Below are 25,318 nucleotides of genomic sequence, written 5' to 3' on the forward strand. Positions count from 1 at the left end.
GCCATGGCAGAGTGACATTGTCCTGTGAGAAGGGGAGTGGGGTCTCGTGGGGGTGGGCCTGGAAGCCAGGACTCCTGGATTCTAGCCCCAGCTCTGGAAGGAGAGTGGGCGGGGGGGCTGGGTGTCAGGACTCCTGGGTTCCATTCCCAGCTTTGCTTCTTCAGACAAATCACTGACTCCAGAGCCTTTGGTCCCGAGAGTGTGAAAGGGGGAAGGGCTGCAGACTGGCATTGCGGGGGGCTGGATGGGGGTGGCATTGTGGGAGGGAATGGGGGTGGCATTGTGGGGGAGAATGGGGGGCATTGCGGTGGGGGGGGGGTGAAGGTCACAGGAGCGACTCTTCCAGGTGTTGGAGGACAGCGAGGGTGGGTGGGAGTCAGGAATGTGTGGGTGTTTCTCCTTCCTCCACCAGCCTGGCTGGGAATTGGGACCCACCTGGTTTGTTCTGGCTGTGGAGTTAGCTGGCAGCCGGGGTAGCAACTGGAAATGAGTCCCCCTGAGGCCCTGGGATGTCAGGAGATTAACCCGGCTCAGAGTGGGGCCCTGGCACTATTTCACAGCACGTCAGGGTGGGGGGCTCCTGGGAATCCTGGCCTCCGAGAACAGGCCAGGAGCTGGGGGATGCTGGCTGTCTCCAAGGGAAATCCCCATATGGGGGGTGGGAGTGGAGAGGAGGCCAGGGAGGCAGAGAGCTCTGTGGGGCAGAGGGATGGCTGCCCCAGCATGGTGCCCAGGAGCCCTGGAGGGGCACACACCCGGGAGAGCTCTGAGCAGACTCACAACATGGGAGGTGCCCAGGGTGGGGTCACACCTTGAGGGATCCTGGAGGGGGTCACACACCTGGGGAGGCGCCCGGATGGTGCTGGCTTTGGCATACCGGGCGCTGGCATCCTGGTCATCCAGGAAGGTGGTGGGCAGGCTCTGGTAGCGCCGGCCTGGCAAGGCGAGGACACGGAGCGAACACAGGAGTTGCCCACGAGGGCGCCGCAGCCCCCTGGCCTGCTCCTCTTCAGCTGTTGGTGAGGGACACAGAGAACAGTGGGGTCAGGGGAGCGAGGCTGGGGGGGGGGCTCCTGGCATCGGGTCTGGAGAGCACAGTCCACTCCCCACCCTGCCCCTCAGTCCCTGAGACCTCATCCTGTGCCCCCTGTGATCCTGCCCCTCAGCCCCTGGGACCCTGTCCTGTTCCCCCTCCCCACCCTGCGACCCTGCCCCTCAGCCCCTGTGACCCTGTCCTGTGCCCCCTGTGATCCTGCCCCTCAGCCCCTGGGACCCTGTCCTGTTCCCCCTCCCCACCCTGCGACCCTGCCCCCAGCCTTGCGACCCTGTTCTGTGCCCCCTCCCCACCCTGCGACTCTGCCCCCAGCCTTGCGACCCTGTCCTCTGCCCCCTCCCCACCCTGAGACCCTGCCCCTGAGCCCCAGGGACCCTGTCCTGTGCCTCCTCCCCACCCTGCAACCCTGCCCCCAGCCCCTGTGATCCTGTCCTGTGCCCCCTCCCCACCCTGTGTCCCTGCCCCTCCAGCCACAATGACCCACCCCAGCCCCCACCCCACTCGGACACTGCACTCCACTGTCCACCTAGCCCCCTGTTGCCTCCACCTAACCCAGTACCTCCATCCCCGACTGCCCCCATCCCCATCCCCACCCTCTGCCCTCACACCCCGGTGCCCTACCCGGGATTTCTGCCCACCCTGGTTTCCCCCAGCATCTCGACCCCGCGCTTCTCCTACCTGGGCAGACATGGCCCTGCGGTGCCACAAGAGGGGGATGATGCCACGGACAGCAGGTCCTACCTGGGGTGAGGGGAATACAGCAAGGTACTGCCTGGTCCTGCTGAGAATCTCCCCTGGTTCCCACCCCATTGTTATACACCCCTCCCAGCACCGGTGCCCCCGGCAGACATGTGGTCCCCTCCAAAGGGGTCACCTGCTTTGGGTGGCTGCAAGAGAGAGGGCAGGCCAGTGGTTCACGAGCTGGGTGGGGACTCAGGATACCTGGGTTCTAGTCCAGGCTCTGCCACTGACTCCCTGGATGACCTTAGGCAAGTCACTGTCTTGCTCTGTGCCTCAGTTTCCCCTCTGTACAATGAGGATAACAATCCTGCCTCCATCTGTCTTGGCTGTGTAGGGCCTGGCACAATGGGGCTCTGATCTGGGTCGGGGTCTGCAGGGCCCCGACACAATGGGGCCCTGAATGATCTGCTGCCAACACCAGGGCCCTGGGGCAGAGCGGAAGCTAGAACCAGGTTCTCTGGCACTGGGTGTTCCCTTGATAATGCTCCCCCAGGGGGAGGTGCCCTAGTGCCAGCAGATCTGCCCCCTGAGGATGCCCTCTAGCAGGGAGAGCCTGGGCAGACCCCCAGGGCCAGGGGCGGGTCTGGGGAGAAGGGAGTCTGGGCTAGCAGGGACAGATTAGAAAGGGGGGTTGTTGGGCTCTGGGGCTGGCATCTTGAGGGAGACTCCATGGGACAAAGAGCAGCATGACTAGCACCCCCTGCTGGCTGAGCTCAGCACACACAGGCTAAATGGGGTGACAGATTGTAAGGCCAGAAGGGACCATTTGCACGTTGCAGGCCACAAGTGACCTGGGCCCCCCGCTGCAGAGGAAGGCGAAGCCCCCCAGGGTCTCTGCCAGTCTGACTTAGGGGGAAATTCCTTCCCAACCTCAAATCTGGCAAGTTAGACTCTGAGCACGTGGGCAAGACCCAGCAGCCAGACCCCTGGGAAAGAATTCTCAGTACTAACTCAGCCATCTCATTTTTACTTAAGGAAATATGTTCACCCTACTGATCGGCTCCATGTTATCCTAGGCAAACACCTCATCCCATCCCCTCCAGAAACGTCTCAAGCTCAGTCTTGAAGCCAATTAGGTTTTTTGCCCCCACGGCTCCCCGTGGGAGGCTGCTCCAAAATTTCACTCCTCTGATGGTTAGAAACCTTCATCTAATTCAAGCCTAAACTTATTGATGGGCAGTTTATATCCATTTGTTCTTGGGTCCACATTAGTCCTTAACTTAAGTAACTCCTCCCCCTCCCCAGTATTTATCCCTCTGATGTATTCCTAGAGCGCAATCAGATCTCCCTTCAGCCTTTATGTGGTTAGGCTGCACAAGCCAAACTCTTTGAGTCTCCTCTCACAAGGTCAGTTTTCCATTCCTTGGATCATCCTACTCACCCTTCTCTGCACCTGTTCCAGTTTGAATTCATCTTTCTTAAACATGGGAGACCAGAACTGCTCGCAGTGTTCCAGGTGAGGTCTCACCAGTGCCTTGTATAATGATACCAACATGTCCCTGTCACTACTGGAAATACCTCGCCTGATGCATCCTAGGACTGCATTAGCTTTTTCACAGCCACATCATATTGAGAGCTCATAGTCATCCGGTGATCAGCCAATACACACCCAGGTCTTTCTCCTCCTCTGTCACTTCCAACTGATACGTCCCCAGCTTATAGCTAAAATTCTTGTTGTTAGTCCCTAAATACATGACCTTGCACTTTGCACTACTCAATTTCATCCCATTTCTATTACTCCAGTTTACAAGGTCATAGGGTGACCAGATAGCAAGGGTGAAAAATCGGGACAGGAGGTGAGGGGTAATAGGAGCCTGTATAAGAGAAAGACCCAAAAATCGGGACTGTCCCTATAAAAATCAGGACATCTGGTCACCCTACAAGGTCATCCAGCTCTTCTTGTGTGATATTCTGGTCCTTCTTGGTATTGGCAATACCTCCCAGCTTTGTGTCATCTGTAAATTTTATTAGTACACTCCCACTTTTTGTGCCAAGGTCAGTAATAAAAATGTTAAATGAGATTGATCCCGAGACTGATCCCTGAGGAACTTGCTAGCAACCTCGCTTTAGCCTGAGAGTTCACCTTTCATTATGACCTGTTGCAGTCTCCCCTTTCATAGAATCATAGAAGATTAGGGTTGGAAGAGACCCTAGGGGGTCATCTAGTCCAACCCCTTGCTCAAAGCAGGACCAACCCCAACTAAATCATCCCAGCCAGGGCTTTGTCAAGCTGGGCCCTAAAAACCTCTAAGGGTGGAGATTCCACCACCTCCCTTGGTAACCCATTCCAGTGCTTCACCACCCTCCTAATGAAATAGTGGTTCCTAATATCCAACCTAGACCTCCCTCACTGCAACTTGAGACCATTGCTTCTTGTTCTGTCATCTGCCACCACTGAGAAACAGTCTAGATCCATCCTCTTTGGAACCCCCCTTCAGGTAGTTGAAGGCTGCTATCAAATCCCCCCTCACTCTTCTGCAGACTAAATACCCACAGTTCCCTCAGCCTCTCCCCATAAATCATGTGCCCCAGCTCCCTAATCATTTTTGTTGCTCTCCACTGGACTCTTTCCAATTTTTCCACGTCCTTTCTGTAGTGGGGGCCCAAAACTGGATGCAATACTCCAGATGAGGCCTCACCAGTGCTGAATAGAGGGGAATAATCACTTCCCTCGATCTGCGGGCAATGCTCCTACTAATGCAGCCCAATATGCTGTTAGCCTTTTTGGCAACACGGGCACACTGCTGACTCATAGCCAGCTTCTCATCCACTGTAACCCCCAGGTCCTTTTCTGCAGATCCTTTTCACCAGTTCTTATCCACCTTTCAATTCTCATATTAAACACCATCTTCTCCAATTGAACTAATAATTTCCCATGTGGAATTGTATCAAATGCCTCACTGACATCCAGATAGATTAGATCATTGGTTCTCAAGCTGGGGGTTGTGACCCCTCGGGGGGTTGCAACCTGGTTATGGGGGCGGGGTTGAGAGCCCTGACCCCAGCACGTGGCTGCAAGTTGCGAGCCCCAACCCCTGCACCAGGCTGTGAGCCCCGACCGCAACGCATGGCTGTGAGCCCCGACCCATGTGGCGCTGCGGGGCTATGAGCCCCGACCCCTGCGCCAGGCTCTGAGCCCCGACCCTGACAGGGAATCGTGGCTGCGAGCCCCGACTCCGACCCCCACACGGGGCTGCAAGCCCAGACCCCAACCCTGGCCAGGAGCAGGGCTGCATCCCCGAGTCCGACTGCCACGTGGGGTTGTGAGTCCTGACCCCAACCAGGAGCGGGGCTGTGAGCCCTGAGCTGGGGCATCCAGGACAATGTGAGCCCCGACCCCTGTACTGGGGTTGTCAGGCGGAGCCCGGCCATGTTGAGGGTTATCAGCCGGGAGCACACACAGGGTTGTCAGCCCCGAGCCCCGTCACCCACTGTGTTTTAGTCTTAATTTAAAAGCAGTGAGAAAAGGTCAATTCATTTTAAGCAATAGGGGTTTAAATTTGGTATTTAAGATAGTGTTAAATATCAAAAATGTGTTTTTAATTTTTAAGGGGGGGTCGCACTCAGAGGCTTGGTGTTCGAAAGGGGTCACCAATACAAAAAGTTTGAGAACCACTGGATTAGATCTACTGCATTTCCTTTGTCTAAAACCTCAGTTATCTTCGCAGAGAAATAGATCAGGTTGGCCTGGCAGGACCTACCGTTTGTAAAACCAGGTTGTATTTCATCCCAATTACCATTCACCTCTATGTCCTTCATTGCTTTCTCTTTCAAAATTTGTCCCAAGACCTTGCAGACAGTTGAGGTCAAATTAAAAGGCCTGTAGATACTTGGACCACGTTTTTTTCCGTTTCTTAAAAATAGGAACTATATTAGCAATTCTCCACCCCACCCCTGAGTTTACAGAGTCATCAGAGATCCTTGCTATTGGGCTTGCAATTCCATGTGCCAATCCCCTTACTATGCATGGATGGAGCTTATGAGGGCCAGGCTGGCTCAGGATTTGGAGGGGGGGGGTGTCAAGGCTCCTTCCCCACTCTGAACTTTAGGGTACAGATGTGGGGGCCTGCATGAAAATTTCTAAGCTTAACTACCAGCTTAGATCTGGTCCGCTGCCACCACTCCCAATGTGCTAATTCCCTTCCCTGGGTAGCCTTGAGAGACTCTTCACCAATTCCCTGGTGAATACAGATCCAAACCCCTTGGATCTTAAAACAAGGAGAAATTAACCATCCCCCCTCCTTTCTCCCACCAACTCCTGGTGGATCAAGATCCAACCCCCTTGGATCTAAAAACAAGGAAAAATCAATCAGGTTCTTAAAAAGAAGGCCTTTAATTAAAGAAAAAGGTAAAAATCATCTCTGTAAAATCAGGATGGAAAATAACTTTACAGGGTAATCAAACTTAAAGAGCCCAGAGGAACCCCTTCTAGCCTTAGGTTCAAAGTTACAGCAAACAGAGGTAAACACCCTAGTAAAAGGTACATTTACAAGTTGAGAAAACAAAGATAAAACTAACATGCCTTGCCTGGCTGTTTACTTACAAGTTTGAAATATGAGAGACTTGTTCAGAAAGATTTGGAGAGCCTGGATTGATGTCTGGTCCCTCTCAGTCCCAAGAGGGAACAACCACCAAAAACAAAGAGCACAAACAAAAGCCTTCCCCCCCAAGATTTGAAAGTATCTTGTCCCCTTATTGATCCTTTGGGTCAGGTGTCAGCCAGGTTACCTGAGCTTCTTAACCCTTTACAGGTGAAAGGATTTTGGAGTCTCTGGCCAGGAGGGATTTTATAGTATTGTACACAGGAGGGCTGTTACCCTTCTCTTTATAGTTATGACAGGGTGTTCAGAGAAAGCCCAGTTCCACAGGCTGTGCTGGGGGCTCAGCAGGAGGTGCTCTCCCCTCACAGCCATTGCTGGCCCCAGTGTGGTGCTAGGGGCTGCAGTGAGTGGGGTGGGAGGACCCAGTAGGGGGCGCTCGCCCCTTCTAGTCTGTGCCAGCCCCAGCATAGTGCTCAATTTGTGCTATTTCGGGGGTTGTAAATCTAAGCTCCTGAGCACTTGTCACTAAGGAGCCCATGTGCGGCGCAGCCTGGTGTCTGGGCCAGGCCCAGCTCCCCACACTCTGTGCAGCGCAGTGCAACTAGATGTGGGATTCTTCACTCGTCCTAATCTACTGTGCTGTGTGGCTGTTAAACAGCTGCTCCGTCCCACCCAAGAGGTGGCTGCATTTCAGTGCTGGGCAAAGGAGCCCTGTATAAATAGCCCCTGCACCCCACCCCAGAGGTGGCTACATCTCAACCCCAGTGATGAACTCAGTGACTGGAATACAAGTGACTCTAGTCCTGGGAGTGACCAGGACTGCTGGGCCCCTTGCCGGGGAGGTGGGCAAGGCCTCACCAGAGATTGGGACCCTGGGGTGGTGCAAGGCCCGGTCAAGATTCCTCTGGCCATGGGAGCGCAGTGACTCAGACAGTGCCCCACCCCCAGCCAGCCCTCCCCATTCACCGAGCCCTTCGTGCAAGCCATGTCACTCTGAGTCGCACTACGTGCCGCTCGATAGGTCACACGGTTTCTTTTCGGTGCCTCGACTGGGCAGCCGGTAACGAGCGGTGGATAACGGATTCTCCAGGCCAGGCCTATGGACCTGCTCCCCCCGCTGTGCCAGGGATGCCCCGCTGGTCCCGTCTCTGCCCCTAAGAGCCTCCCCCCGCAGTCCCTGGCAGGGAAGGGATTGCCCCGCTGCCAGCGTCCAGCAGGCCTGTGGGTGACATGAGTTTGGGGGTCTCAGCCCCATCCCTTGGGGGATGGGTCCGCGCTGTGACGGGCATTATCTGGCAGCGAAGGACTGGCCAAGAGTGCCCCCCCCCACCGCCTTCTCGGGCAGGGCAAGGGGTGGGGTGCAGAGTGATCTGCTGTGGGGCCCAGGCCCTCAGTCTCTGGGGCTGGCAGCACAGCCCAGGCGATGAACCTCCCCCAGGGGCAGGGAGCAGCTGCCGGGTCCGTAGCACCCCAGCAAACACTGGCCATTCGGCACCAGCCAGGGGAAGGTCTCGCACCCAGGCCATTCTGGATCAGAACCGTGTGTGGGGAGACGGGAGCTGAACACAGACCCCTCCCTGAGCTCCCAGCAGCCCCCAGGGCCTCGTCCCTGCGATCCCTCCAACGCCGTGAGCACAGGGACCCTTAGCCTGCACCTCCATAGGGCCCAACAGTGGGGAACCCAGCCCCTTACCTGGCTGGTACCTCCCACGGCCTTGACGCTGGCTCCAGTTCAGCCCAGTTCCCCCATGCTGCAGGGCACTGGAGAAGCCTCCACTGGCAGCTTTGCCACTGGCACTCTGTGGCAGCTCCTGCCGAGGCCCCAGGGCCCATGCAGGGCAGCGCTGCCTTCTCAGGAGGCTCGTCAGCCAGGGCCATGCAGAAGCCTGGGGCCCAAATGCCAACCATGGCTCCCCAGCCAGGAGCGGGTTTCCTTGGCACCTGGGTACCCCAGGGGGTTAGAGCCTAAAGAGCAGGAGGGAAAGATGCAGAAAGAGGAGAGCTGTGCATGGGGCCATGGAGCGGGGGGGATGGGGCAGAGAGATGTTTAAACCAGAGGGGCGGAGGGCGCGCCCCATTTTCCTCTTCCTCAGAGCCCTGGGCTGGCCTGTGCCCCCTGCACCAGGGGTGGGGGCTGGAAAGGGACTTGCCTTGCCCCAGAGTGCCAAGGCCACTGGCTGTACCGGAGAGGCAGTGAGGCTGCAGGAACCCTCCCCGAGCCGGGCTCCGTGGGGCCGGGATTCAGGCCTGGGGAGCCTCGGGCCGTGCGGAGGGGAGTCCAGCACTGGGGAAAGGGCCAGCTCGACTGCCCCAGAGCACACGGCTTACGTCACACCCCCATCCCCCACGCCAATGGCCCTGCCCTGAAGGGACCCATCTAGGGACAGAGCGGAGCTCAGGCTCTGTAGCCCCAGCGTGCCAGTCCCACGGCCGGCAGGCAATGCGGGTGCTGGCCCAACAGGAACTAGACTGAGCCCTGCTCCACAGCCACCACCCGCTGTCAGACACTGCTCCCCTGGGACAGATTCGAACCCGTGCCCCAGAGAGGAGAGACGACCCCCCCACCCCACCCCCCGGCCAGCCCAGAATATCTTACATAGCACTGTCCAGCAAAACACTTCCCAAAGGAGGTCAGTGTCATCATCCCACTGTACACATGGGGAAACTGAGGCAGGGGGCAGGGAAGGGATTTGCCCAAGGTCACCCAGTGGCAGAGCCAGACATAGACCCCCAGTCTGCTGCATCCCAGTTCAGTGCTTTACCCACTAGGCCACATTGCCTCCCTTGACTCTGTGGCCATAGCTCGGGAGCTGCATTCCCCCCACGCACCGCCAGGGGGAGCCATGAGATGTTTAGCTTTGTCTGTCCCAAGTGTGGGGAGGCATGTCCCACCCCGGGTCCCACACAGGTGCCTCTGTCCAGAGAGTGTGGCTGTCTGACCACGGGACAAAAAAATAATCACTTCAAAAACATTAACTCAGGTTCACTTGACAGCAATTCAGAGCTGTTTGGTCATTAATACGGATTTTAAATTCCATATAAGAAAAAAAACATGTATATGTTTTGTCTCAAACCTAATTTAAAAACAGCTCAGAATGGATCTAAAGAAGACCTTGACTGATTCCGTGTCTTCATTTTTGCACTTAGCACAGGGCTGGAAAAAAAGAGATCTTTGTGCCATCTCTGTGCCACCCAAACTCACAGGCCTGGCCAGTCCCCACTATACAAAAGAGCAGCCTCAGAGGTGCTTCAATTTATATTCTAGCTGCACTGAGCCATCCAAGAACAGCCAGAGCCTACTCCACTCCACCCCACCCAGACCCCTTATACTGAGGAGCAAGGAAGAGCTACTAGAATGGCTCTGCTGGGCCCAGCTTTTCTAAGTATGAGCTAAAGACAAAACATCATCCTTAGATTTAATGTTCTTGATTGCTGTCTGTGTCCCCACAACTTTGACACTGTTTAGGCATATTCTTTATATTATCATGCAGTACATTATAAAAATAACCAACTACCTGTACAAACATACACTTTTCTATCTTCCTTCCCCCCCTCCCCTCCAACGGGGCTATTGACTATGTGGGAAATTCCAAAAGTATTAACGTTAGCATCATCTTTTAAGTTATTTTCCAAATGCTGTGGAATACAAGCTTGTGAAGCACATGCGGCCTGTGAATGATGTAATTGTGCACTCTGCAGCATCTTTCAAAAATGAACACACCATTGTTTTGTATTTCATACCTGGGAAACTCAGGAATGGTATGTTCCTTTTGTTTAAGCAACAATCAGCACTGCAGTTCCAAAATTTGTACAAGCCTATAAACCTTGTAACTAGAACAGGACTCATTTGACCAAGAAAGGTGTTGCATATTTCTGAACAGGATCTGTACTAGTGCAACTATTGAATGCTACAGTAATCAACTTGTATTAGCATGCATATTCCAGTTAAACAGGTATGCACCAGTACAGATGTTGCATGTCCTAGGTTGAAGTTGGTAGCAAAACATGTCTTTCATTTTTCCAGCAAAAGTGTGCTTTTTTAGTGTAGAACTTGCATGTTGAAGTGCTAAACACAGAGACAGCATGCATCAGTAAGAGTCACAGCTTACCAGTTGTGCATGTTCTCACCAAGACCTATAGTGATAACAGGTGAATTTTATATTACAGTAAGAGGTGTAACTGAATAATGCACAAGTTGCACTACCTGTCTTGCATCGTAGGTGATATCTTGTGCATATGTGTGATTAGTCTCAACATTAAATGTGCACTAGTGGATGAATTACTAAGGTGGAGTACAGAAGAATAGCATATATGTGTAAGGACAAAATCAGAAAGGGTAGAAAGGCACAAAATAAGTTATGCATAGCAAGGGACAAATGTAATTGGAATTCTTTTTCCATATGGTTTACTGCAAAGAGTGTCATCACTCTGAATGCTTTAAAGGCAACATAACTTCCAAAATCAAGTGTTGGCTCTACATATGGCCATACATATGACACCACACTGTATTAAACACAATAAAAATTAATGTTGTTGATTTGTTTGGCAGGACATGGAAATGAAGTATAAATTTCAATTCATTGTAAAACAATATAAAAATCAATATTTGTAATACAGTTCAATAAAGTTTCATCTGGCTTTTTGATCAACCAAATTAAAAAGCAAAGGAAACCAACCAACCAACCAACCACACTCAAGTGTCACTGTACATTCTCCAAGGCAGTTTCTTCTCTTTCTTTAGTGCTTTTATTTTATATAAATTCAACCAGGAGCAGATTTTCAGATTAAACCGACATTGGAAAGTGTGGCAAACTGAGAGAGGGACTGAACCAAAATTCAAAATGACGTAGAGAGAATGAGAAATTCGACACTGGAGCAAATTTAGCCACCTATTGGACTGCTTACATGTATGGGCCCAGATATTGAAATGTATTAAGGTTCCTAACATCTACTGATTTCAGTGTGAGTTAGGAGCCTAAATAACTTTGAGGATCTTGACCATGTAATTACAGCACATACCTGGTCAGCAGCAGCTTATGAGGTGTGCCACAGTCACATGGATGTCATAATAGTGCTTGCATAATCTTAACTGGTTATCCTGGACACGACTGACTGAGAGGCCAGCTGCCTATCAGTACGGGAGCTCTTTGGAGGTCGGACTGGAGGAAGTATTAAACATGAATAAATTTGTGAGTGAGCAGGAGGTAACCGACAGAGGTAAGGGTCAGCATTGTATTCTCTGTATCCATTCTATATTCACACACACATTTAGAAAGCATAGGCATACAGATAGATTAGCTGTAATGTTCTCCATTTATATGACCAGAACCTCAGCTGCTGTAAACCAGTGTCGCTCTATTGACTTCCTTGTAGCTGTGTTGATTTACACCAGTTGAGGAGTTGGCCTACAGCCTCTGGACCTGGAAACTTTCCTGAGAATCTGAGTTTCTATTGAATGCTATGGGGAAGATCTTCCTTCTTTTCTCCCAGTTGTTTTATGTTTATTATGGGTCCTCATTTTGTGTCTTCTGCATCCATGGAGCCAACATCTAGCTGTGGAATCCATCAGAGATGGGGGAAATTAGAACAAAACATGCAGAAGGACTTCTCCTCTAGCTGTCTAAATGAAGCTCTGCTAATATCTTAAATGCAGGATAAGAAAGCATGGGGTCACATTTCTTAGCAATACTAGTGCTCCTAATCCGACATTATCATTACTGCAGCTAGATGGGCAATGTAGGATAGTTATGATTCAGTTTGCATCTGGGTGTTAGAAGTGAAGGATGCAATTTGCATAAAGGATGGGCAATCACCTAACCTCAAGCAGTCTTTCCTGGGAAGGGGAAATCTTGTTAGTTCCTCCTTCATGCTTTGGAATGCTGTTACAATGGAGACAGATAAATATGGCATTTCAGAGTTCTTGTTAAATAGTAAGTCTCCTGGAGAATTTCTGCCCACAGCTAAGAGATACATGGGAGATAAAATCCAGATTTTTTTAATATATCAGCTATTTCATAGTTTCATAGAGTTTAAGGCCAGCAGGGACCATTAGATCATCTAGCCTGACTTCCTGTATTTCACAGGCCATTAAAATTTCACCTAGCAACCCTACACTGAACCCAAAAACTTGTCTTGGACTAAAACATTTCAGTCTTTAGGAGACTAAACTGTTGTGTGCCATAGGCAGAGAACAGGAGAGACTGCGATTCCACCAATGCCTGAGGCCCTTGCAATGGTAGAGAATTGATTAGGTCAGATATACCCAGATGATCCTAGCAGGTGATCAGTGCCCCATCCTCCCACCCAAAGGTCCCTGCCAATCTGAGCAGGGGGAAATTCCTTCCCACCCACAACTCTGGAGATCAGTTGGACCCTGAGCATGTGAGCAGGACATCTAAGGAAACAGATTCTCTGAACCATCTTGGAGCACTGGTCCACCTTACCAGGTGTCCCTTCTCCTGCTATGGTCAATCCCTGATGCTTCAGATGAAGGTTGGAGGGAACCACCTGACCCCACTCACAGTGTACACCTAGTCAATTGTACATGGGGGGAAAAGTCCTTTATGACCTCTACAGGCAACCGGATGAACTCTGTTCCATGAGTCTTCTCTGCAAGTATTTAAACGACCATAAAATAAGATTAAAGGCTTTCTTCAAAACAGGGGGCCTAAAGTTAGGCTTCTAAATTCATACCGATGTCTAAAAAGTGGCCTGATTTTCAAGAGATACTGAGCCCCAAAAAGTTCCCAGCATAGCCAATAGGTACATGTGGGTGCTTAGGATTTTTGAAAATGAGGCCCTGACTAAGCAAAACTCTTAAACATGTGCTTAACTTTAGGTCTCTTTGTTGGCTTAGAGTTAAGCATGTGATTAGGATGCTGACTCAGGGAATAGGTGCCTTAATATGGATTTAGGAGCTTAAGTTTAGGCACCCAGTTTTGAAAATTTTGACCATAAATTATTATTCTGTATGCGATCAAAACTCTTGAATTGATAGTAAAGAGGAAAAGGAAGATTATTTTACGTGGGGATCTACTTGAAAGGAGCAAATTTTCTTCATTATGATTTCCCCACAAACACATTGGGTAGTTCAGCAAACAAACCTGGTCATCAGGCGCAAGGAAGAGGATTTACATGATTCCCAGGTCTACTTCTCACAGTGTTTGGGCTCCTGCAGAATCTTTACTGGACAGTGAATTAAAGAGGCCGGCATCAATTTCTACTATCAGTGGTAACCAGCCGAATCCTTTTATTTAATTTCAGGTGTTTATAATGAGGTTGTTTCCCTCCTGGCAAATATGGATGAGCAAGATAAGGGCAAAATTGCCCTCAGGATTGCCTGTATAGCTGAGACCAAGCTGGCTAGCGTTATGACAGTTCTGCTAGAGAAACTGGAACAGGATGAGGTAGGGCAATTTCATGAAATTACATCCGCTTTCCATGTGTCCACACCAAATTCTGCCTGACTTCAGGGGGGTATAGGGGAATGCATGGGGGTAATTCAGTATAGAACTTGGCCTGGCGCACCATCAGTATAATCAGTATTCATCCTTCTGTCCTCAGGCATAAACTCAGAATGCAAAATGCTGTTATTACAGATCAGGATGATATAATGCTCTATAAAGAAAGCGTTGTCCTTTTACACACAGTGGAGTACATGGGCTGGATATAGTAAAAGTACACTATAGGACTTGCAGTAATCTCTTCCAATAATACTTTGCCCTTCTTTAGCATCTTCATCCAAAAATCTTAAAGCACTTACCTAATACTAATGAATTAAGACTCACAGCACCCTTGTGAGAATGGTAAGCATTATCCCCATTTATGGATGATTTGTGTCACAGGGAATTAAGTTACTTGCTCAACACCACTTAGCAAGTTAGTAAAAGAATGTGAATAAAACCCAAGTGAACTGACTCCCTGCTCTAAATCCTAGGCTCATTAATTATGCACGTGCACAGTAGTGCAGAATTCCCCCAGGAGTAATATTCAGACCCCTTTTTCCATTTATGAATACTTGCATCCAACAAAGTCCATTTCTCTATTAAGGGCCAACACAGAAGGCATTTTAGTTTCAATTAAAGTACTAGGAGGCCAAGATAAGCAGTTCAGTTCAGAACTGTACTTGGCCTCCTACTACTTTAATTATTTGAATTACTCAATTAATTATGTTAATTAATTTGATTAATTACTTGAATTACATAGTGCCTATGTATTCATAAGTTATCAGAGACAATTTTCAATTAAACAAATCCTCCTTACATTTAAAAATGAATGGAAGGAGCTTCTCCCCAGTGGAGCTGTCTGGTCTGATTGCAGTTTGCAGAAGCAGTCCTTTTCAAGCAGAACCACTGGACTGTTTAGCCAGTCAAGACATCTGATTGGCTTTGAACATTCCAAAGTGCTTTATGACCTTGGCATGCAGGTCACATAGATTTAGAGACTCACAGGAGACAGAGATGGAAAAGACCCATTGGATCATCCAGTCCATTTCCCTGCTAATGCAGGAGAATTCCCAGCAGTCATTTTTCACTGTTTGGGCCAAACTAATTTTAAAATCCCCTAATGACTGAGCTTCCACCACTTTCCTAGGAAGACTATGTCATAGCCTAATAGACCTGTCTCACAGTTGGGGCATTTTTCCTGTTATTAAATTGTGTGTCTTTTTTTAGTTTAATCCCATTACTCCTACTTTTATCTAAATGTATTATACTAAAAAATTCCTTTCCCTCCTTGGTGTTCACACCCTTCAGATAGGTGTATGGTATTATCATATCTCCCGCATAGTCATCCCTTGGCCGCATCTGCCATAGGCAGCTCTTTCAGGCTGTCTTCAGAAGTAGAGGTCTGCTTGGGCCCAATTTTTAAGCCCAACCTGAACGGGCCCCAAGCCCACTCACCTCACCCTGAGAGGGTTGAATCATTTTCCATCCTGATCCCAACCCTTCCCCCCAAACCGGATTCTGCCATCACATCCTGCTCATGGGGCCGACGCAGCGGCAACAATGTGCAGCAATGGCTTCATCCTCTGACACTGCCCCCTGCTGTGCTGGGTATGTGCTGCAGAGAGAGAGAGAGATGCTGTGACTCCTTGGCATCCTCACTCCACAGTGCATGCAGCGCAGAAAAGAGGTGGTGGCTGGCAGGAACATGCGGTCAAGGTTGTGCCGATCCCATGGGCTAAAGGAGGAGAGCCGACCTGACCCGAGTCCAAGAGGGGTTTTCTCATCCAACCTGACCCTGACGCCTGTAGTCAGGTCCCGTAGGATTTGGGTCAGGTTGCAGGGCTCTATTCAGAAGTCAATTCCGCCACCCCCCTGCATTCTTTTTTTGCTCTCCCATGAATTACTTCCAATTTGTTAAGCTCTCTGGGAATGTGGTGCTAGAAAATGCAACAATCCAGATGCAGTCACACCTCAGCTGAACAGAGAGGAACTGGTGTCTTCCTGCTTTGTGCCATGATCCCTGTGTGTAAAAGACCCAACCCACATGGCTCTTTGTGGGAGCCATCACACCTTGCATATACAAGTTGACTTTGTTTTTCACTGTCACCCCCAGGGCACTTGTTGCTTCCCACTTTTCTCCCTCCCATTATGTCAGTTACTTCTACCTCCTTTCCAGATGTGCTAGTTGGCAGTTTTCTGAAATGAATCTTGTTCTCTGCTCAGGTTTTTAATTTCTCTGTGTCCCTCTTTAGTTTTTCTCTGTCCCAACTGATACCACAACTCCTCCATATTTAGTATCATCTGTGAATTTCTACACTGATGGGCCTCATAAAAGACACCTTCAAGTGTGCGACTGTCAATGTAGATCTAACTGCTGAGCTAATTTTCCCTAGGAACTGTTGAGGACTTACTGCGGCTGTTGGGTATTTTGTAATTACAAATTTACAAATTCTGTCTGGAGTGGATAGAGCAAGGGCAAGGTGCTCATTTTTATTGTTTGTTTTAAATAAATGAAACTAGATAAGGGGGCAGTGAAGGGCGCTTATTCTGGCTCTTTTCTCTCCAGGAAGATTAAAATATGTAAATTGCTCAGCTGCTTCTGAAGTGCTGCTAAATGCGGTGATTGTGGAGGGCATGGCATGTTTTACACCAATTAAACCAATGGATTATTGTGTGAGCATGCAGGCTGAGGAGTCAGTGTGGCCTCATGGATAGGATTCTGGATAATGACTCAGGAGACATGGATTCCCTTCCTGGCCACGGACCTGCTCTGTTATGATAAGACTTGGGCTAGTCATTTCATGTGTGGATTGTAAACTCTTTAGGGCAGTGGCTTATTAGCCAAATTACTGTGTGGACATCAAGAAAACCTTTTTCCAATTGTTTATTTTCTTTTATGTTTTGTCCGCAGCGAGACAGAGTTGACATTTACTGTGTCCTGGAGAAAGTATTACAGCAGGACACCGGGGCCCTAGAGAGTAGTCTACTGAACGAAATAATAACCCTGGCCTCAGACGACATAAGAGAGACTCAGGTAAGTTAGTTCTCCCGAGATACTAATCAAAGGATCCAAAGCTTTAACTAATTAAAACTCTCTTTTTTGGGGGGTAAACTATATACTGAAACGAAAATGTATTCTCCTGTTAGAGGCCCACACCTTCCTCCAGACCAAAGCCCAGGTCCTAGACAGCACTTGTGCACATGCATAGGATGGGAGAACTCACATGCAAAAGTTACACATGTGCTTAAGTGCTTTGCAGGATCAAGACCCGAGACACATGATATCAGACACAGAGAGAGGCCTATGGTCTCTTAACGAGCAAGTCTTTCCCGAAGTCTACTAGGGATTTCATTATTCATCCTGATGTTATGTGGAAGGCGCTCTGATACTATAGCGATAAGTGGCAGTATAAAGCCCCAAGACAGACAGAATCTGAGCTATCTCCAAAAGAAGCAGCATTGGATTTAGAATATAGTTTGCCAGCAGGAAAACTCATGGAAAAATCCCTCTCTTGTTCCAAAGGAAGTCAGCCTCCTTTTGGGGGACAGTTTATTCCAGGAAAGCTCTCTGAATATCTTGAAGCCGCCCAGTCTGTGTCTCACTACCTCCTCAGGGAAGAGCAGGGGAAAATATCATATGACATCCACCACAAGTAGCTAATAGTAAATAGTCTAACTAAGCAGCTTGCAAGGAACTCAAAGGCTGAAAATTGTTTAGCCAAATGACTCGATGAATATTTATGACTAATGACTCTATCCACAGAAAGTTGGGAGGGTTCATTCACAACTTATGCACAGAAATAAGGACTTGACTCATATAAACAACTCTGGCTAGTGCAACCAGCTTCAGTCACCTCAGTCTCTCTCTCTCTCTCTCTCTGTTTTTTTTTTAGGAAGCAACAAATGAACTAAAAGTGGCAGCTAGCAACACCTTAGTGACCCTGGCACGCTGCTATTTCTATGAGGTGATGTCTGAGCTGCAGTGTCATCTGAAACTACTGGAGAAGCCTGAAGAGTATATTTTCATTACGCTGGGCAACCTGTCATCAGCTTATGGTATGGTAACTTCCATCTTTTGTTTCAAAGTTATTGTCTTTCATTTAAGGACAGGGGATTACACTCTCTACCTAAAAATGTTACAGCTAAACAGAGCTCTGTTTGCGTGTGTGCATGCGTGTGTGTCTGGGGAGAGACACAAGATTAACTGCTGTTGCTAGTTCTTGGCTTCCAGATCATGAGCTATCCAGACGGAGGTGCAAGCTCTAACTTATGCCCCTGACTGAAGTTCCTTGAGGATGGGAATGAGTGGAAGATCAGGTCTAGTGGACCTCTTCTCCACCCCACTTCCCATCCTGCCCCAGTGCTCTCTCCCCTTACTCTGGGAGTGAGTTGGGCATCGGGCACAGCTGTACCCTGGTAGAGGATTCCCCTCTTCAGGGTGAATCCCCCACTGGCTTTCAATGGCTGCTTTAAAGGCATTCTGCTCTGCTTATGCAGCATAAAATGGCCTAGGAGCCCATAGCATCCTGCCCCACGGTGTTTCTAAGTGTATTGTAAGAAGGCAGAGAGCAGCTGATTATCTTTCTTCCTTCTCTTCTGGCCTTTTTCTGCAGCACTTAAGTGTATCCCATATGTGGGAAGGACCCTGAACGCCATGTTCTCCATGCTGGGGTTAGTCCAGGACAGCAGGCTGAGACAAGCATTTTGTGGTGGTAAGTGCAGCACTTACTGTAGTGCCCAAAATGGATATTGAGGGGGTCTTGGTACAGATTGAAGTGACTGACCAAGTTTGCAAACAGGCCCTGAACTATGCTCCCTGCCCTGGATTGCACCAGGTGCTGCATTCCTTGGCTGCCGTGGCACTCAGTGAAATTGAGAGTGCTCCGTACTTTGCAGGAGGTGCTGAGCATTTGTAAGTTCAGGCCCTTTATGACTCATGGATATAATTTAAAATAAACAGACACAAAGGCTGACACTGCCCATCTGCCAGGAGGCTCCTGGGGGAGGAGGTGAAGGGAGCAGATTTCATTACCGTACATTTAAAAAGCCCCTGTTTTCCACTCCTCCACCCATTCTCTCCCCTTAGTTTCTTTATCATCATCTCCTTTCACCCTCTTTCTCTGTCTTCTCTTCCTCTCCACTTCTCTCTTCCTTTGCTTTTCAGGTGATGCTCAGTAAGGGGTTAATCCTGTGCCTTTGAGGTAAATGGGAATTTTGCCATCAACTTCCTAGAGAACAGGATTGGGCCCTAATTCTTCTTAGCAAGGACACTAGATACACCTACTTTTAGGGCAAAGTGCTCCCCAATACCTTCAAATCCCAGTAAAGCCAATGGATGTTAGGGGCACTGAACATCTTTCAGACAAACTGTAACTCAAGATGAAATCATACAGTGTTAGGGTTAAATAAACAATAACTGCAGAGGTCGCGAGTCATTCAGAGGAGAGCTGGTTGAAATATTTTGATTTTTAATTATATTTTCCATAATTTTTCTTTCCAAATTTGATGAAAAACAAACCTGAAAAATGTCAATGACAATTTTGATCAGGAAGTGTGCATCCAGTGTTTTGGAGCAGCTAAAGAGGTGGCTGAATTTTTTTGATTTTTGAAAAATATAAATGATTTTTATACTTTGCAATTTTGAAGAAAAAAAAAACCTATCAGTAAAGATTTTTCATTGAATTTAAACTGCTTTTTCAACCAGCTCTAATTAAGAGGTAACAAGGAAGGGAGAAAAAAATTGCCTTCAAATGATGGTAATTGAAAAAAGATTGAGAGATATGCAAATTTAAAAGCCTTTTCAGAAACAAGACATGGAATGGGGGGAAGAGAAATAGCTCAAAATTGATGTGGGATTTCAGCGTGTAGTCCTGAACTAAGCAGTAGCTGCCATGGAATTGTAATAAACTTTAGGCCTGGGTGAGTTCACTGATTAAGCAACTTCTCCTCGTTACTAATATGTCCTTTTCACATTGCCTGTCTTCTCTCCTTCCATGCAGTTCTGGAAAAATGGTCAAGGGCAATCAATCTATTTTTGACTACCTGGGGTAAGAACACATTCCCCAGCATGGGTACATTGCGATTCTTCGATAGAATTCTTCCATTCTATTGTTATGTGACCAGCAACTGGCTGAAATGTGAGGAGCTGCAGGTGAGAATTGCTGGCTTTCTAAACCTTTAGCAGAAATTGTAATGTTAAATTCTATGTATCTGTCACTCTCTGTGATGATGGCATTTAATGGTAGGTCCTTTTGGATGGAACAGAGTGTCATGTAAAACATCTAAAACCCATATATTTATAATGTCACCACATCATGGAAATTCTGTCTGTACACAGTGTACATAGCTTCTAGTTTTATGCACCTAATGTGCAGATGAACACGGGATAGTGGGCTAAATTAATTCCTGGTATAAATCCATTCAGCCCCAGTGGAATTACAGCAGTTTTGAGTTGGCTGAGAATGCATACTAATCTGGGGAATATTTTACCTGGTATAGTTGTGAGGTGCATTAGAATATAATCCTGAAACCAACCCTACGAATCCCGGTTCTTTACCAGGAAATATTGAGATAGGGCCGTTCCTACAGTGGAACAAGGGAAGTTGCACTCATTAGAAATAGAAAAGGTGTGCCCATTGGATGATATTGAATGAATTCTTAGGAACATAAATTCTGTATCTCATCTATGCAGCTCAAGCAGGCCATCATCAAAGCCCTTGGTCCCATGATGAGCCTCCTGCTACACAAAGAGGAGCATCACGATCGGGTATTTGAACTGATCCCATGGCTCCTTGAGCAATATAAGGAGGACATTGATGTTTTTCACGTCACCAAGGTGAGGTACCACTCATTAAGGTAACTGTCTATGCGTGTGCATGTATGAACTGCATGAGGAATTTGCTGCCAGTGGGGTTTCCTGGTCTAGACAGTGACTTGTTAGATAATAAATATCCACACGAGTTCTGGGTTTATGCACATGGTGACCCAGGCAACAAGATTTGTAGGTAAATGCCTCTTATGAAAAGCATCCTCTGTTTCCTGGGGAGGATGATAAGGAGATGATAAACAAAACACCTGCCCCACTCGCCAACAAGATACTCCCTCCTTGTGATTTCCCAGTACATCCTGTCAACTCTGTGTCTCTCTTTTAGATCATAAGCTCCACAGAGCAGGGGCTGCCATATGTTGTCTCTGGTCAGTACCAAACCAACTGTCAGTGGTTGAAAATTAATACTAAGGAGGCTTGAGGGTGATTGCTTTGGCTTATATAACTAGATCGATATAAAAGCATTGCCTGTCTATTTCATCTACCGTTCTATGCACTGCTGTTGTAGCCATGTTGGTCCCAAGATATTAGAGTGAGAAGGTGGGTGAGATAATCTAATTAAAGATATTGTCTCACTCCCCTTGTCTCTCTATTTCATCTACCTCAGTACCACATGAGCAAGAAGTAATGGGCCATATTCTGTCTTCAGTGGGGCTACACAGTTGTAAATGAAGTCATGAGACCAGCTATAACTTCTTGGTAGTGATATTTACTCACCATCTCTGTTGGTTGAAGCTTTCTGGTATAGAGTATGTGGTCACTTTTGGGGTTGAAATACCCATGATTTGGAGGGAACCAATGCATCATGGACTTGTTTGATAGCATCAGGGCACTACACAACTGCTTAAACATAGTCAAATATGTAGATGGCATCAGAGACATTCTGGAAGCTTCAAGCAGCAAAGGAGAAAAGTGTTTAGATGCAGGAAGGAATTAGATTTTCATCTTTTTTATCAATAACCTGGCAGAGGACATAAACTCATCACTGATAAAGTTGGCAGATGAGATAAAAATTGGGAAGTGGTAAATAATGGAGAGGACAGCTCACTGATTCAGAGTGATCTAGATCACTTGGTAAACTGGGCGCAAACAGGTGCATTTAAATACGGCTGAATGTAAATGTATGCATCTAGGCACAAAGAATTTAGGCCATACATAACATGATGGTGGATGCTGTTCTGGGAAGCAGTGACTCTGAAAAAGATTTTGGGGGTCATGATGAATAATCAGCTGAACACGAACTCATGCTGTGGCCAAAAAAGCTAAAGCTGGGATGCATAAAAAGGGGAATCTCAAGTAGGAGTACAGTGGTTATTTTACCTCTAAATCTGGCACTTGTGTGACTACTGTTGGAATACTGTGTCCAGTTCTAGTGCCCACAATTCAAAAAGGGTGTTGATAAATTGGAGAGGATATTGACAGAAGAGCCACAGTGATTAAAGGATTAGAAAACATGCCTTATAGTGGTAGAATCAAGGAACTAAATCTATTTAGTTTAACAAACAGACAGTAAAAGGGTGTGTGATGGGGTTTACCTACCTCGCATTGGTTCAGCAGGGGTTAATCATACTTTGTGGGCCGAGGAGGCCATGCCCCCCCATCTCTGCTGGGCATGCTTCAGCTGGAACCAGGATATGAAAGAGCCGCTCAGCTCAGGCTGAGATGACTGCCGAAGGGAGCAGAGGTGCATTGCAGGCTCCCGCAGAGAGACTGCCAGAGCTCCAGGATTCAGAGGCCAGCCAGACTGTGGCTGCAACCGACCCCCAGCCACCCAGTGCCAGAGATGGAGGAGAGACCACAGAATCCCGGAGACTACCAGCTGCGGAAGAACGGGTGGGAAGTAGCCTAGGTGGACTAAGCACTGATCCAGTTGAGGTACCGGGCTTTGACTCGGCATGTTTTGGAAGGATCCCCGCTGAGTTGGAGGCAGATACCGGCAAGACAGGGCCCTGGGCTGGGACCTGTGGAATAGGTAGGAGCCAGTAGAGAAGGGCTGGCCTAGGCAACACTTCCCTGCCGCAAAAGGTGGTTCTATTGACTCTGGCCACTAGGCCGCATTGCCCTGCTGCCAAGGGCGGTTCCATTGTCTCTGGCCACTAGGCTGCACTGCCCTACCGCGAGAGGTGGTTCTATTGACTTTGGCCACTAGGCCGCACTGCCATACCTAGAAGGGCAGCTCTAGTGACTCGTGCTGTTGGGCCGTGGACCCTCACCGAAGGGCTGCTGCACTGATCCCGACCATTAGGCTATGCTGCCCTAGGAGCCAGGACTGCTGCGGTGACTAGGGAGACTAGGCCAGTGGGGCCACCCCAGATCTACTTCAATTCCTCCACAACCTGGTACCAACCTGACGGGGTGGACCTGTCCTGTAACAGGGTGACTTAATTACAGTCTATAATATCTTACACGAGGGACTCATGTTTTATAATGGGCTCTTCAGTCTAGCAGAGAAAGGTGTAACTTGATCCAATGGCTAGAAACTGAAGCTAGACACATTCAGACTGGAAATATGGCGTACATTTTTAATGGTGAGATAATTAACCATTAGAACCATTTACCAAGGGCCGAGGCGGATTCTCCCTCACTGACAGTTTTTAAATTGAGATTGGGATGTTTTTCTAAAAGCTCTGCTCTGGGAATTATTCTGGGCAAGGTCTATGGCCTGTGTTGTACCGGAGGTCAGACTAGACAATGGCAATAATCCGTTCCAGCCTTGGAATCTACGAATCCCCTGAAGCTGCTTCAGTCACTACATATTGCTCCTGTGTGTGCCCACCATCTGACTTTCACCCTCTGTTGCAGAGTCTGAGCCAGCTCTTGGAGGTCTCTTGTGAATATGAGATCCCTCTACCTAAAGAGAAGTTTCAAGCCATCTGCAGTGCTCTGCACAACCAGGTGAGGGGTGGTTTTGCTTGGATCCCTTGAGCTTAGGCACAGCAGATCTGAAGCATATTAACAATCAAAATCTATCGAATGATAGTGCAGAGCCTGGGGACCTCCTCATGCCTTACTGATTTCTGCAGGCTCAGGAGTAAGCAGGTAGCGGTCTCATTTTCTTAGCTAATATCCAGCTCAGTTTGTAAAGCAATTTCACCATAAGCCTATTATCAGGGGGAGTCAGAGTTGTATAGTAAAAACTGTGGCTGTGTCTTGATTAGATCAGCTCTGCTGCTCAAAACCCTTTAGCTTCTCTTATCTAATGTATTGGTCATTGTGTTTGATTCTTGCTGTGCATTCAGTACCATCTACCTGGGGTTCAGACCTCTATTTGGACAAGTAGGAAGTGGAAGCTTAGAAATTAATTGAACGTTTTCTTTTCAATTGCTTCTGATTAGTTTTTCTTTGACCATTTCCCTTCTTCCCACAGATCTGTTCTCAAGCTAAGCCGCTCAGCACGGAAAATCATGCAGAGCTGTTCAATTGTGTAGTTCTGCTAGGTAAGGGGAAGATACTCTGAGTTACACAGTGGTTTCCTTGTAACTTCCTTTGTCAGGTATGGTAAGAATAAGAGTTCTGTTGTCAGTGAGGACGTGATTTGTTCCCTTGCAGCCCGTTCTTCTCCTGATGATCTGATAGCATTTTTGCACTCGCAGCTGGAGATTGAGAATGAGGCTGTTCGTGTGGCCTCTTTGAATCTGCTCAGTACTATTGTTGGTGCCAACTGTAAGTAACAGAGGAGCAACTGTGCCAGCTGCCCTCTTGGCCGACATGCTGAGGGTTGAGTTGGGGACATCCAGAGCAGGGCCGGCTTTAGGAAGTGCTGGGCCCGATTCGTGGGGCTTGTATTCACCAGGTGGCGCTCCGAGTCTTCGGCGGCGGGTCCTTCACTCACTCCGGGTCTTCGGCAGCACTTCGGCGGCGGGTCCTTCACTTGCTCCGGGTCTTCAGCGGCACTTCGGCAGCGGCTCCTTCACGTGCCGCCGAAGAGCCGGAGGGAGTGAAGGACCCGCTGCCGAAGTGCCGCCAAAGACCCGGAGCGCCGCTGGGTGAATAAAAATTAAAAAGGCCACTGGGCACGGGGCCCTGTTAGGCGTGGGGTGCGGGGCTCTCTTAGGCACGGGGCCCGATTCAGGAGAATCGGGGGAATCGGCCTAAAGCCGGCCCTGATCCAGAGCTAAAAGCATGAGCTACTATAGATTGAGCTAAAGAACCAAGGCTTTGTAGGCACGGCAGGGCTGTAACAGACTCATCGCCTCTGCAAATGGGGCACAGAGTCTCTATAACACACAGTCACCAGTGGTTTGGATCTCCACTAAGGGACCAAATGCTGCCCTAAGTTACCCACCTATGGCCACCCAGAAATCAACAGGTTCAACTAAGTGCTGAATGTAGCCCAAGATATTTTTCAACTTCAAATACAGAAGTTAACTTGGGGCTAATGCATGTTAACAATAATCAGATAAAAATAAAATAGGACTCCTGACTCGATATTCGTCAGTATTATACACTATAGATTAGATTCTGAGTTCTGTTATACTGGTGTAAACACAGATTAACTTCAGTGACCTCAGTCTATCTAACGCTTTTATAATATTTCCATCATGGTAGTATGATGGCACTCTTTATAGAAATGGAATTACTTTAGATTTACACTGGTGTAACTGAGACCAGAGTCTGGTCCTATGTTTTTCCCACTGATTCTGTAGATGAGAGAAGCTCGGTACTATTCTTAAATAGGGCCCTTTGAAATCCAGGATTAATTCCAATGTGG

The sequence above is a fragment of the Emys orbicularis genome, chromosome 1 (genome assembly GCF_028017835.1).
Source record: "Emys orbicularis isolate rEmyOrb1 chromosome 1, rEmyOrb1.hap1, whole genome shotgun sequence".
Lineage (NCBI taxonomy): Eukaryota > Metazoa > Chordata > Testudines > Emydidae > Emys > Emys orbicularis.